This window comes from Myotis brandtii, unplaced genomic scaffold (assembly GCF_000412655.1).
Source record: "Myotis brandtii unplaced genomic scaffold, ASM41265v1 scaffold735, whole genome shotgun sequence".
Classification (NCBI taxonomy): Eukaryota; Metazoa; Chordata; class Mammalia; order Chiroptera; family Vespertilionidae; genus Myotis; species Myotis brandtii.
Genome location: NW_005370916.1, coordinates 376,998 through 390,010, shown reverse-complemented (window position 1 = coordinate 390,010; position 13,013 = coordinate 376,998). Strand labels below are relative to the sequence as shown.

General features: G+C 51.2%; 1 protein-coding gene across 1 annotated transcript in view; it reads left to right on the top strand.

Moving 5' to 3' along the window:
* Positions 1-13,013, top strand: part of CDH23 (cadherin-related 23) — a 381,871-nt gene that overhangs the window by 141,374 nt on the left and 227,484 nt on the right. The window lies entirely within an intron of this gene.

The window sequence follows — 13,013 nt, the reverse complement described above, 5'->3', positions numbered from 1 at the left end:
GAACCTGCTTCCCTGGCCCTCTGCAGCTCTGCAGCATCCCCAGGGGGGAGGGGCGCTTTATTGGGTGCCTGCCATGTGCCAGGCACTGGCCGAACACGCTTATCCTACAATAGTGCACGAGGGAGACAATTGCTCCGTTTGTAGACAAGGAAAGCAAGGCCCACAGAGGTCAGAGACTTGCCAAGGGTCACGGCGACCAAGCAGAAGAGCAGCGATTTGAGCCCAAGTCTCTCCATCTCCAACATACACCCAGTTTCCAATGGTTCACAAAGCTGGGTCCCTGGACCAGCAGCATCAGTGTCATCGGATGCAAAATCTTGCACCTGACCCTGAACTCACTGGGGGCGGGGAGGGGGGGGGGCGTCCACGTGACGCTGACACTGCTGCGCTAGGACCACACTCTGAGAAGCGCTGGTCTAGAAGATCACCTGTTGCAGACATCACTCCCAAGGGGCGAGCACTTGTTCTGAGGGGTGAAAAGTATCTTTTTCTTTTTATGTATAAAGCTTAGCTATCCATACAGATAGGTTACATCCGTGGTATTGGCATTTCAGGTGAGGGGTGGGGAGGTGCTTAGGAAAAGTGTCTCAAATGGAGGGGGGGGGGCGCATAATGAAAAACAGGTTGCGAAGTGCTCACCTAATAAAGAATAAGTGAGCAGCGTCAGGGCTGAAACCCTCCCTCCCCGCTTGGAAAGCAGTAGTTTCACCACCAGCAGCCTCATGGGGACCTGCCCAGGTATATGAGTGAAGGACAAAGCCCTCACTCCACTCTGGATTTTGCTTTTAATGTTATCAAGTGAGGCCATTTCTTGAAAATACACTGAGTGCTTTGAAGTGAAGGCTGTGTGTGTGTGTGTGTGTGTGTGTGTGTGTGAGTGTGTGAGTCTGTGTGTGTGCATGTGAGTGTGAGTGAATGTGTGTGAGTTCGTGTGTGTGAGAGTGAGAGTGTGTGTAGCGAGTATGTGAAGGGAGGGAGAATAATCAGATACTGTCAGGCTTGCACAAACCCACACCCCCCGCCCTCGGCCATGGCCTGGCAGGGGGGCAGCTATCACAGGAGACCATCGTTTGAAACACATCAAAGCCTTTGTGATTAAGCTGCTTGGCATTTTTCTCCCCCCAGAGAAGGGAAAACTCGGGAGAAAGCAGGCGGCTTTGGATATCTGAATCGCACGCCAAGCTCTTGTGGGGGAGCACAGTGGGTGCCTGGAAGCCTCCGGAGCTTCAGGGTATCTGGCCGGGCACTGGGGGGAGCGGCCCACCTGGCGGAAGCCCAGGCGGCCTGGGAGAGGTGAAGGGCAGATCAGAGTTGGGTGGGGGGGGCCAGTTGGTGGAGGGCATAGAAAGCGAAAGAAGTGGGGCTGGGATGGGGAGGGTGAACTCGGGGTCATCAGAAGAGTCCCCTGTGGGAGGTCTGGATGGTCAGAGCAGGAGGCACTGGAAGAGGAGTCTGCTGACGGGAGCTGGCACCCGGCTAGGGGAGGGCTAGCGGGATCGATGTAGAGACGTGCGGGAGGAGTCAGCAGGCTCTGGTGACGCACTGGAAATGGTGCAAGAAAAGGAGGAGCCAAAGGAGCTTCTAATTCTGCGTCTAGGTTTCTGGGGTGCTGGTGGTGGCCTAGGCAGAAAGGGACATATTCCTAAGGATAGGAATATCTTACACCTGTGACTGCCTATACCAGCGGTTCTCAACCTGTGGGTCGCGACCCCTTTGGTGGTCGAACGACCCTTTCACAGGGGTCGCCTAAGGCCATCATCCTGCATATCAGATACATTACGATTCATAACAGTAGCAACATTACAGTTATGAAGTAGCAACGAAAATAATTTTATGGTTGGGTCACAACATGAGGAACTGTATTTAAAAAGCCAGAAGGTTGAGAACCACTGGCCTAGACCCATGTCAGCACATGTGCCAGAACTCCCCAATCCCATAGCAAGGCAGACATCACTAACCGATCCCAGCAAACTTTCCCTGAGCCTGGGTGGGCCGCCAAGCCTTGCTTACCCAGCCCGCCAGCTGCCACTAGCAGTGACAGGCCCTCTCTGTAGAGCTGGAATGAATGTATCCAAGTTTATCCCATTACATCTCATGGCTCTCTTCTCCAAAATATGTAGGGACGGTGCCTCTGGGGGGCTTTCTATATTTAATTACACAAACGCACTGGCATATTGAGTTGTCTCCCACCACCACACCTAAACAGCTGTGAGCTATCACACGGACACTACACTCCTGCTGATGAGCCATAAGAATGCCTGCCTTCATCTCCCCCATCTCCTCCCTCCTCTCAGCTTCCCTCCTGCTCCAACACTCCCCTGTGCTCACCCTCGTGATGAGCCATAGTCTTGTTCTGTGTTCTTCCTCCCTCCTTTAACAATGCCCCGTCCGCTCTTTGTTGGTAGCCGTGGCTTCCCTCTTGCTTCTCTCCCATGAATAACAGTGGTCAGTGGGTTTCACTGCCACACGGTCCAAGGCCCTCCCTTCCTGCATCTCCTCCTCCCCACACCCTCTTCATGGGCAGCAGCATCTGTCCCTTGCTGTGACTCTATGTTGCCTCCTGAGTGCCCCATGTACCCCAAGACCTCCCCCCTTGGGCCCAATCAGAACCTCTTCTGCTACCCCTTGCGTCCACATCCAGGTGGGCAGGGAATGGGCCTCAGCTCCACTCAGGGGACCACTCTCCAGTGGGCCTGGGGCTGGTAGATAGTCATGGCCAAGGTTGCTTTCGGGGGCTGAAGGTGATTCTAGTTTGTAGCCACAGGTTACTTGGGGGGAAGTTCTAGTCTAGTTTCCCTTTGTCAACGGGCATTTGTCTTATTTTAAAAGGTGGCTTTTTTTCAACTTTTTTCTCATCTCTAATATAATTGTTTTGTATTGGACTTCCCAGGGCTTTGAGATCTATGGAGAATTATGAAATTGGCAACCATTTATTTTGACATTTTCTCTTTCTGATTTACACATAATTCTTGGGTCAGGATCAACGTTGGTCCATGTGGGGCTCTTTAGTTTCATTATTAATTTTAATAATATTGTGGATGTCTGTGAATTCACCGGCCAGCCCAAGAGCTACATCATCACCCATACCTTACATCTGCCTGGGTCCCCCTCCAGCCCATCTCCCATCTTCCTGTCCACATAATCATCTTTGCATCTTGTGTTTTTTCATTCCCTTGCTTTAAAAAATATTTTGTCATATACATGTGGACAACATATTGCTTAGATGTAATTGTCCCTGAACTTTATTTTTAAATTATGCATTGTCTCTTGTGTCTTCTATTGAATATTATATATTTGAGGTTCATCCATGTTTCTGGTATCATTTGTTCCTTTTTATTACTACATATTATTTCATAATGTGAAAATACCACACGTAATCCATTTTCCTGTCGATGGCTGTAGGGGTTGATTACAAACTGCGCTATGAACATCTTGTATGTCTCTCTTGCAACGGATGTGAGAGTTTGCTTTGGTCTACAGACATCATCTCTCATCCCCGCCACAACCCCAGAATGTGGCTGGCCAGTCATTTCATGAACAAAGAAGCTAAAACTCACAAAGCTCATGAAACGTGCTTAGGGTCACACGGTGTACACGTGGTGGGCCCAGGACTCAAATCCAGATATTCAGCCTGAGAAACCAACCAATTTGTGTCAATCCATGGTTTGCATGCCAGACTGGAACCCTAGGATTTGTTTATTCATTCATTCATTCATTCATTCATTCACTGAGTTAATCAGCAAATACTAATTGAGTGCCTACTATGTGCTAGGCTCCATGCTGGACCCTGAGGACCAACTGTGAAGGGAAAGCCGCTGTCACTGCCCACATGGAGCTCACATTCTAGTGGGGAAGAGTGATAACCAGTGAGCAAAGGCAGTGTTTGCAGACTGTGTTAAGCATCGGGAAGGAAACACGGGGGTGAGGAGCATTGGGGAGCAGGAAGGCTGGCTGGGCTGGGGAGATTGCGGTCACCAACCTCCGCCTCCCTCGGCTGTGGACATGGGAGGAGACTTTGTCCCGCCCACCTCAGAAAGGGTCTCAGATATTTAAGGGGCTTTGAACCTGAGATGAGCCCCTCTAAGCAGCTCAGATTCCCAGCTCCCTTTTCCATCCGACGCCCTGGATGACTGCTCAGCTTTCAAGGCAACCCCCAGCCGGGCTAATCTGAAATAAAAGTTTTTATTTATCTAGCTTGATACCCAGTGCAAGGTTAAATCATACAAGAGCAAAAGCAATAAAAGAGAAAGATTAAACGTAAGGCACCGTCTTAGGTGTGCCCTTTTGCAATATGGTAACAAAGATATTAAGCCTAAAGTCACCCACAACCCCACACGGCTGTTTCCGTGTCTCTCTGAGCTGGGCTCAGCTGGAGCAGGAAAGAGGAGTAGAGGATGGGGTGGGGGCTGCAGGGGGGAGATGCCCTGGGGTGCCCTGCTGAGAGGGGGAGGAAGCAGATGGAGTTCTACTAGCTCAGCCCATCGCCCACCTCCTGCCCCCACGCAGCTCTGATTCATGACTTCCCAGGGGGACAAAAAATGTTGACATCTGCACCAATATTTCTGTCAGCGTTTCCTTGGCACCGCTATTTATTGTGTGACTGCTATGGGCAAGGCACCCTGGGGGAGAGACTGTGGGAGCAGCCTTGGTCACACCCCCTTCTCAGGGCCAACTTGGCTCAAGTCCTGGTGATCGAGCAGGTTATTTCTTCTGTCTGTGCCTCAGTCTCCTCATCTGTAAAATGGGAATATTAAGGTTTACCTAAAATAATTATGGTCTGGCTGATGACCAGCACATATAAGGTACTAGGGTTCCTCAGCTTGTGGGTGGTAATGGAATCTCTAGAAATATAAATGTCCCTGGCTCGTGCCTGTCAAACCCAAGACTTCCGTTCTCTATAAAATCTCCAAGCATTTCAGGGCCCCTGTGGGTGGGGAGAGAGGTGATTCCTGAGGGCTGTTTAACTGACCTGGCCTTTTGTCCCTGACTCCTTGTGGGCATCCCCTATACCAAGCCACTGGAGGTGGGTAACTCGCCTGGGCCCCCCAGAGCCGCTGGAACGACCCAGCATCCCCTGGACACTCCATGACCCTATGCTAAAATGGGTCACGGGCAGGGACAGGGCCTCCTCCTCTCCCACCAGCTCCAGCCTGTAGTCCTTCTCTCTGTAGGGCCAGGCAGGGCCACATGCCACCCACCCACCCCGTTTCTCTTACAGAACCCATGTTTTCAAGCAATTTAAAACGAGAAAGGGGAGGGACCTTTCTTTAGCCAAAATGGCAGCCACTGCAAGCCCACCCACCAGTTCACCGGACATGTGCAGTGTGGGTCCCAGGAAGAACACAACTGCACAGGGAATTTGCCGTAACAGCCCAAGCATGCGGACACAGCAAACACTTCAGGAGGCTGGGGAGGGGAAGGCAGTCTCAGCGGATGACTGGAAAGACCATGAGGAGGGGAGGAGTCGCCAGCCGCAGGGCCCGGTGTGAGCACACATTCGGGAACCCCCTCTGCACCCCTGCTGGGGGGTGAGGCTCACTGGGAAAGCCTCAGCCACCAGCAGAGCAGTCATAATAACTTAGCAATAGGAGCTAATACCTCCAGGGTTGGGAACAGGTCGAAATGCGTCCACCTGCACCAATCTTTAATCCTCCCAATAACCCCAGGTGCTTGGCACTACTGTTACCCCGTTTTCCAAATGGGGAAACTGAGTCCCGTTTGCCCAGGGTCAGGTGGTTGGGGGAGGTGAGCAGGTTGGCTCCAGAACCCACACTGGTCCGGCGCCTCTGGCCTCTCTCCTCCCCCGGCCCTGAGCACGGGGTGGTACCACCCGGGCTTGGGAGCCGCCAGTCCCAGCTCCGGGCTCTGCTGTCTCCCTGTGCCCCGCAGCCTCTCTCTCTGCCTCCCTGTCAAGTGCTCTGCCTCAGTCAATTAACTGGCTGCCCATTCAAATATTTGACCAATATCCTGGAAACAGAGATTTCAGGGCAGATACTTTTCAGACATTGATTGAAGTGAACAAACATTCTGGCACAGAATAATGTATTGCTCATGGTCTTATTCTGCTGGGCTCCGCTCCATCGCGACCCCCTCCCCAAGGAGCTTCCTTCTTGGGGAAGTGGGGTGGGATCCGGCTGCCTGTTCCCAGCTCACCGCCCTCCCCTTCCTCCCGCTCTGAGGACCACATCAGTGCAGCACTTTTGAATTGTGAAAGCAGAGGCTGAAGGGCATTTCGCAAGAATGCCCAGCAGAGCAAGCATTATTTTAACCCCTAGAGTGCCGGGGAGCGCGATCGCGCTCCTCATGTCTTTCGCCAAAAGTGCCGGGAGCGCTATCAAAGCTTCCAAATGGCGTCCAGTTCTAAGTCTGTTTTTATTAGTGATGATGATATTGCTAAATATGTCAATGTAGTAAAGGTTTCCTTAAGTTTTTGAATATGTAACTTCATTTACTCGCGATTCGTTTTTTTCCTAAACTGCTGTAAAATCAGCAAAAATGCCTTGGCAATTTTAGCATAGTTCCTAGGATATTGGTTGGCATTCAAAGGGTTGAAGGAGCCGGTGACTGGTTTTCTTCATAATGACGGTGGGAATCTTAAATGTCCACAAGAGCGATTTAGTTGAGACGTAAGGGACCGCTTTGCAATGGGGACTGGAGTCCTGGGTGCCGTCGGTCCTCTTAGACACCTGTAGGGACAGGACAGTTGCCCTTCGTGACAGCAGATGCTTATCGAGGTCTCGATGAGCCAGCTTCCACGCTCAATGGTCTTGGGGACACAGCCTCTAGAATGGAAATTGAGAAGCCGGGAAGCTGGAGGGCTTGCTGGGCGGTAAGCGTATGAAAAGTTGCTCAGGCAGCCACACAGCATTTGCTGACCGGCCTGCCGGCGCTTTCCCTAAGGCCCCCGAGATCCGGGCGACTGTGTGCTGGGGGTGGGCCTGGGCCAGGACCGCAGCTTCCCAGGCCCCGATTCCCCAGACGGAGGATTTTCAGTGACTCACGGTGGGGCATGAAATAGCATCCAATCACACAGTGAGACGGTTATTCCCTTCTCAGCTCTCCTGCAGAATTTCTATCTCCGTCAGCGGTGTCCAGGAGGAAGGCCAGTTGGCCGGGCACACCTTTAACACCTCTCTAGCCCAGGGCTCCTCTCGCCCTTTAACAAACAGAGAGCTGGCCAGAGCCTTCGGGGTGAAGCTGGGGAAGCTGAACTCTGACCGCACGGGCCGTGTTGCCCATTTTACAATCACACCCATTTATGGCCCGTGAACTGGTTCATCGTCTCTTAAATAGATTCTTTTAGAATAATGTTTAGAAGAATAAAATGAGTCAAATTAAAGAAAACTAGTAAATAGTAATAATCCAAGTTGCATGCTAATATGGCAGAAATTGGGAGGATGGCATCCAAATGCCCGGAGATTGGGCACGACTGACGTCGGGGAAACCTGAGCCTTTCATTATCCACAGAATGAGAGGGGTGACTGCTCACAGGGGTTCCGAGAGTCACACCAATACATGCAAAGTGCTCAGAACAGGCCGGGCACCAGGCAAGAGCTCGGGAAATACCAGCCCTCTATTAACAGGAACACATCAATGCAGCCACCTTGGAAATGGGGGAGCGTTGGCACCCACGAGGTGGTATTGGTACTGCCACTGGGATGAAGGATGGGTGGGTTCGCAGGCAGGGCATTCAGGACGGGAGGGACCAACAGGCACGGAGGCCAATGAGAGGTCTAATGAGCAGCATGTGAACCAACCAGGCTGCAGAAGAGAAAAGGTGGAAGAAGATTTTAAGGGTGGAGGGTCGAGGTAAGGAGTGTGGATTGTGCCTTTCCGGGCACCTGTGGGTCTCAGAGCATTAGGAAGCTCAGAGAAAGGGGCCTTCTGTGAGGCCACGGGGTTCCCACCGGAATCCAGGGTAGACCCCCCTCAGATCCAGGCCTCCTCCGGGGACAAGGAAGTGGGACAGCAAGCTCAAGCACACTCTGCTTTCTTACAGTGTCTGTCTCCATTTCCTATGACAGTGGTTAAAAGACAAATCACCAACTCAGTGGCTTCAAACCACAGAAAATTCTTCTCTCATGGTTCTGGAGGCCAGGAGTCTAAAATGAGTCTTAAGGGCTAAACTCGAGGAGTCACAGGGCTGGTTCTGGAGGCTCCAGAGGAGAACCCTTTCTTGCCTTTCCAGCTGCGGTGGCTGCCAGCACTCAGTGGCTTGTGGCTGCATCACTCCAATCTCTTCCTGGTCACGTTACCTTCTCCTTTTCTGTATGCAAGTCCCCCTCTACCCACCTCTTAAGGTCCTTGCGATTACATTAGGGAGCAGGTAATCTCCCCACTTCAAGGTGTTTAATGAATCACATCAGCAAAGTTCCTTTTCCCATTTAAGGCAACATTCAGAGGTTCTAGGAACTAGGACCTGGATGTCTTTGATGGCCATTATCCAGTCAGTCACAGCATCTTTGCCCCTCTCTGAGCATTTGCCCCCCTCATCTCTTCCTACCCCACTGGCTCCCTCATGTTCTCCCCAAACTGCCCCTTCTTCATCACAGCTTCCCCTGAAATGTCCTTCTCTCTCAGCTGTCAACCATCTCCATACACTAGCTTTCCAATTCCAAGTTTCCTAGAGGGGCCGGATTGGCCAGCTTATCATTGCAAGCGGTGTCCACAAGCTGTAGGTTGCTTGCAGCTGAAATGGTGTCACCCCAGGCAGCTAGTGCACAGGATGGCAGCGGGGCCCTGACCAGGGAGGCCCCAAAATCCAGCTGGTGCATTTTTAAAGAGAGACAGACAGGCCAGTGGGACAGAGGAGAGCTCTTAGAACCAGACCCGTGTATAAATATGGGGACTTGATATATGATAAAGGTGGAACCACAAATCAAGGGTGAAAAAATGACTTGTTTAGTAGCTGGTGTTAGGAAAACTAGCTCACCCAGTGGAGGAAAATAAAGCAAGACCCCTACTATATACCACACCAAGGTGGACTCCGGATGGATTAAAGGCCTCCATGTGAAAGGTAAACTATAAAGCTCCAAAAAGGACTTGTGGGGTGTATCTTTGTGACCTTGTGGTAGGAAAGGACTTCTTAGCACCCAGAGAGCACAGGCCGTAGCTGGAAAATGATCTACGTCAAAGGATTTCCAATTCAATAGCAATATACAGACACAGTCAACAACAGATGACATGTGGGGAGATTTGGGCAGCAATTAAAACCAACAAGGGACTATGCTTAGAAAAATATAAGGAATTCCTATAAGTTCATTTAAAAAGAAGTTGTAAAGTTCAGTGGAAAATTAGGCAAAAGGCATTTGCAGAATGGGAATCCCAGTGGCTAGTGGACATATGTAGAGCTACTGAAACTGACTGGAAATCAGAGAAATGCAAACGCACTGCCGTGACCAACCTCTTCACACCCCCGCGGACAGGCGGGCCAGGTCCCCCAGCTGCCTGTCTGTGTGTTCCACGCGCTAAGAATGGATTCTAAAGTTGAGTATGTTTGCAACTGATCTGATGGTAGCAAACACTGTCTTTGAACACTGTGTGAAATATTATTCCCTGCCCCCAAAATCCCATTCGTCTCCCTAGTAGACCTATATGACAGAAAATTGTGCTTAATTATTACTGTATTTCTAATGTCATCAAAAAGTTCTGTGGAAGTTCATTTTCTCTCTTGTTAAATAAGTACCAACACAGCGTCCTCTATTTTACTGTGGCCTTTTTACAAAAAGGACTAACAAATACATTAATAAATACACTGTATCTGCCATGGGCGGTGGGTGGTTCAGTGGTTAGAGCACCAGCCCATGCACTATAGGGTCGCAGGTTTGATTCCCAATGCACATGTCAGGGTGAGTGCTGGAGGCAACCAGTCCATGTGTCTCTCTCACATCAAAGTTTCTCTCCCCCCCGCCTTTCACTCTCTCTGAAAAGCAATGGGAAAAAAATATCCTCAGGTGAGGATTAACATGATCTCATTCATATATGGAATCTAATGAACAAAATAAACTGACAATCAAAATAGATCCAGAGACATTGAAGCATGCAAGGGACTGATGTATTTCAGAGGGAAGGGGGAGGGTGGGAAGAGATTAACCAAAGAACTTACATGCATATATGCATAGCCCATGGACAGATAGTGTGGGGAAGGCCTAGGGAGGGGGCAGGAGCAGGTTGAAGGGGGTCAATGGAGGCAGGGAGGGACATCTATAATACTGTCAACAATAAAAATAAATTAAAAATAAAATAAAAACAGAGCTTGAAAAAAAAAAGAAAGAAAGAATACACCGTATCAGTTAGAAGCCACATACTATTAGGCTAAGTCACATGATATCACCTTTTTTGTAGGTCAAAATGATCAAATGTCAGCAATTCCATATTATTCAACTTAATAGATGTATATACAGCAAAATAGATCCATCTTTAAAACCTAGTATTGAGTGACAGAAGAAATAGAATGGAAAAGCATTACACCATGTCTGTGAGTAAAAAATAATAAATAGCAACTGCAGGCAGTTAATAACAATACATGCATGTCCCGGGGCATTTAGCAAAGCAGTGGAATTGATACTTCTTTGGGAGAAGAGAGGAGGTCAGGTGGGGGTATAAAAGGGAAGACCTGACTGTAATAACACTTTGCCACCATTTCATGGGCAATTGCCACGTGCCTGGCACTGCTTTAAGCAGCTCATTGCTCCTCACAGCACCCCGTGAGGAAGGCACTCTCATTGTTCCCACTTTGCAGATGAAGAAACTGAGCTCAGAGAGGTTAAGTAGCTTGCCCAAGGCCACTCAGCTGGTAAACGTTGGAGCCAGGATTTGGACCCAGATAGTTTGGGCTTCAGTTTTGGAGATCAAATCTGAAGTCCAATGAAGTGAGTAAGGTTAAAGGGGTAGAGGTGGACCCAAGAGATCTGAAAAAGCAAACCACCTTTTACCTCAATACTGCACCCACCCCACGCCCGGGAAATCCCTGCTGCTTCTTGCTCGTCTTCTCCAGAAGTCAGAGCACCGGCCTCCGCCTCTGGCCAAAGAGCAGGAGGCACGGACCCTGTGGCTACGTTGACTCAACCTGGAGTGGTGGGCTGTGCCATCCACGGGACAGTATGACCTGCTCGGTGCCGCTTGGGAAATGGCTCCTGCATGGCGTGCCGAGGGAGCCGCTGGGAGCTTGGATCAGATGGGTCTGCGTTTAATCCTGGCTTCAGGTTCAGCTGCCTGTGAGGCCTTGACAGATCACTTCTGTCAACAGAGGTAAAAACACCTGCTCCAAAGAGGGGCCGTGCTCAGCACAATGCCGGCTTCCGTAAGTGCTCAGCGAACTGCTGCCGTCCCAGTTCATTGACATCGCCGAGGGGACGAGACTGCTCTTCATTGTGCCTTCTTGAAAGGGGGGCCCTTGGGAAGAGCAGGGAGGAGCCTGCATCATCCCACTTACCTCGTCTGCCTGCTTCCCCTCTGTCTCCCTTTCTACACCCTCCTTTCTCCAAACCTCGTCTTCCCGCTCACCGCCTCCTTCAGCCTTTCCTGACCTCGCTACTTGCATAATCTGCTCAGCTGACAGGAGCAGGTTGGTCACCCCATTCTGCTCCTCATGGGGAGGTTCATGCTCACCAACCGGCTCAAGTTCCATTTTCTCTCTGACCTGCCATCCCCCACCCCATGCCCAGGACCGTGTCCCCTCTGGGCCTTGGCTGCCTGGGTGGCTCAGGAGTTCACAAGCATCTGCCCGCTTTGCCTCCTTCTCTCCCTCCCCATCATGGTGATCACTGAATCCCCTGGGACCCACACGTGTACAGTCCTGAGATGTGAGCCGCTAAACCGAGCAGGCCTGTGCGGGCCCAACCACATCGCCCCAGGACCCAGAAAGAAGCCATCCTTTCCTCAGGGGCTCCTGTGGCCTGAGCAGCTGCCTGGGCCCTTCCCCTGTTATCCATCAGCAGAACGACTGCAAGGGAGGGTCGGCCTTCCCACTGCCCAAGAGAACATGGAGGCTGACGGGTGTGGCCTGCCCGGGGTTGCCCAGCTCCTGGGTGGCACAGAGCCACCCACAACCCATATCCAGGACCTTTTGGTCACACCCCACCACCTCCACCCAGCGGTGACCACCACCTAACGTCCACATTTTTACCATGAAATCCTCTCCCACTCATTTTTCCCGGAACCTAGGCCCACACCAGCCACCTTTCCTCCACGGCCCTGTGACTCGGAAGAGCTCATTGGGGCTTGGCTGGCGTGGAGCCTGGTCTGGGCAGCCCTCCTGTGATCAGCACTGATTTCCTCTGGCTCCAAGAGTGGTGCCTTCTGCCTGGCACAGTGTGGGCTCCGCAGGGAGAAGGGACTGGCCCAGGGTGAGAGGAAGCCACCGTGACCCCACTTCTCGTGCAGCCGTAATGAGGATGTCAGTGGGCCCCCACTTCTCCGGAAGTGGCATCTTGTGCTTACAACAGGCACTATCGGCATCGCACTTCACAGATGAGGAAACACTCACTAAGGTTACGTGACAGGAAGGCTCATGCTAGGCCAGGAAGTGGCAGGTCTGTGTGAGTCTGCAGTTCACGTGTTTTCCACGGGGCCACCCTGCCTCCCTGGTTGTCATGACAACTCTGTCATGTACAGACCCTGCCAATGCTGTTCTCTCTTTATAGACGGGCAAACTGAGGCTTAGAGAGCTCAAGAAACTCACGCTCACATGGATGGTTATGTGGTAGATGCTAAACTGGCTCCTGGTCCAGTCTTTATTCTGTCCACTACACATGAACTCTCCCATCAATATCTGGACACCCCCCCCAAGTCTGGGCAGTAGAAGTGTAACTAGGAGAGGGTATGAGGGGGTGCCCTGGGTTGGCATAAGAAACAGATGGGAGGCCCGGTTGTTGGAGGGGTCAAGAAGGATCAAGTTGCAGAGTGTTAGAAGGTAGGCCAACGTGATGTGTTGGGCAGGAGGGAGCCACGAAGGGTCTTATGGGAGCAGTGAAGTGCTGGCTGGTATCTTACAATGCCCGCTTGTGCAGCCC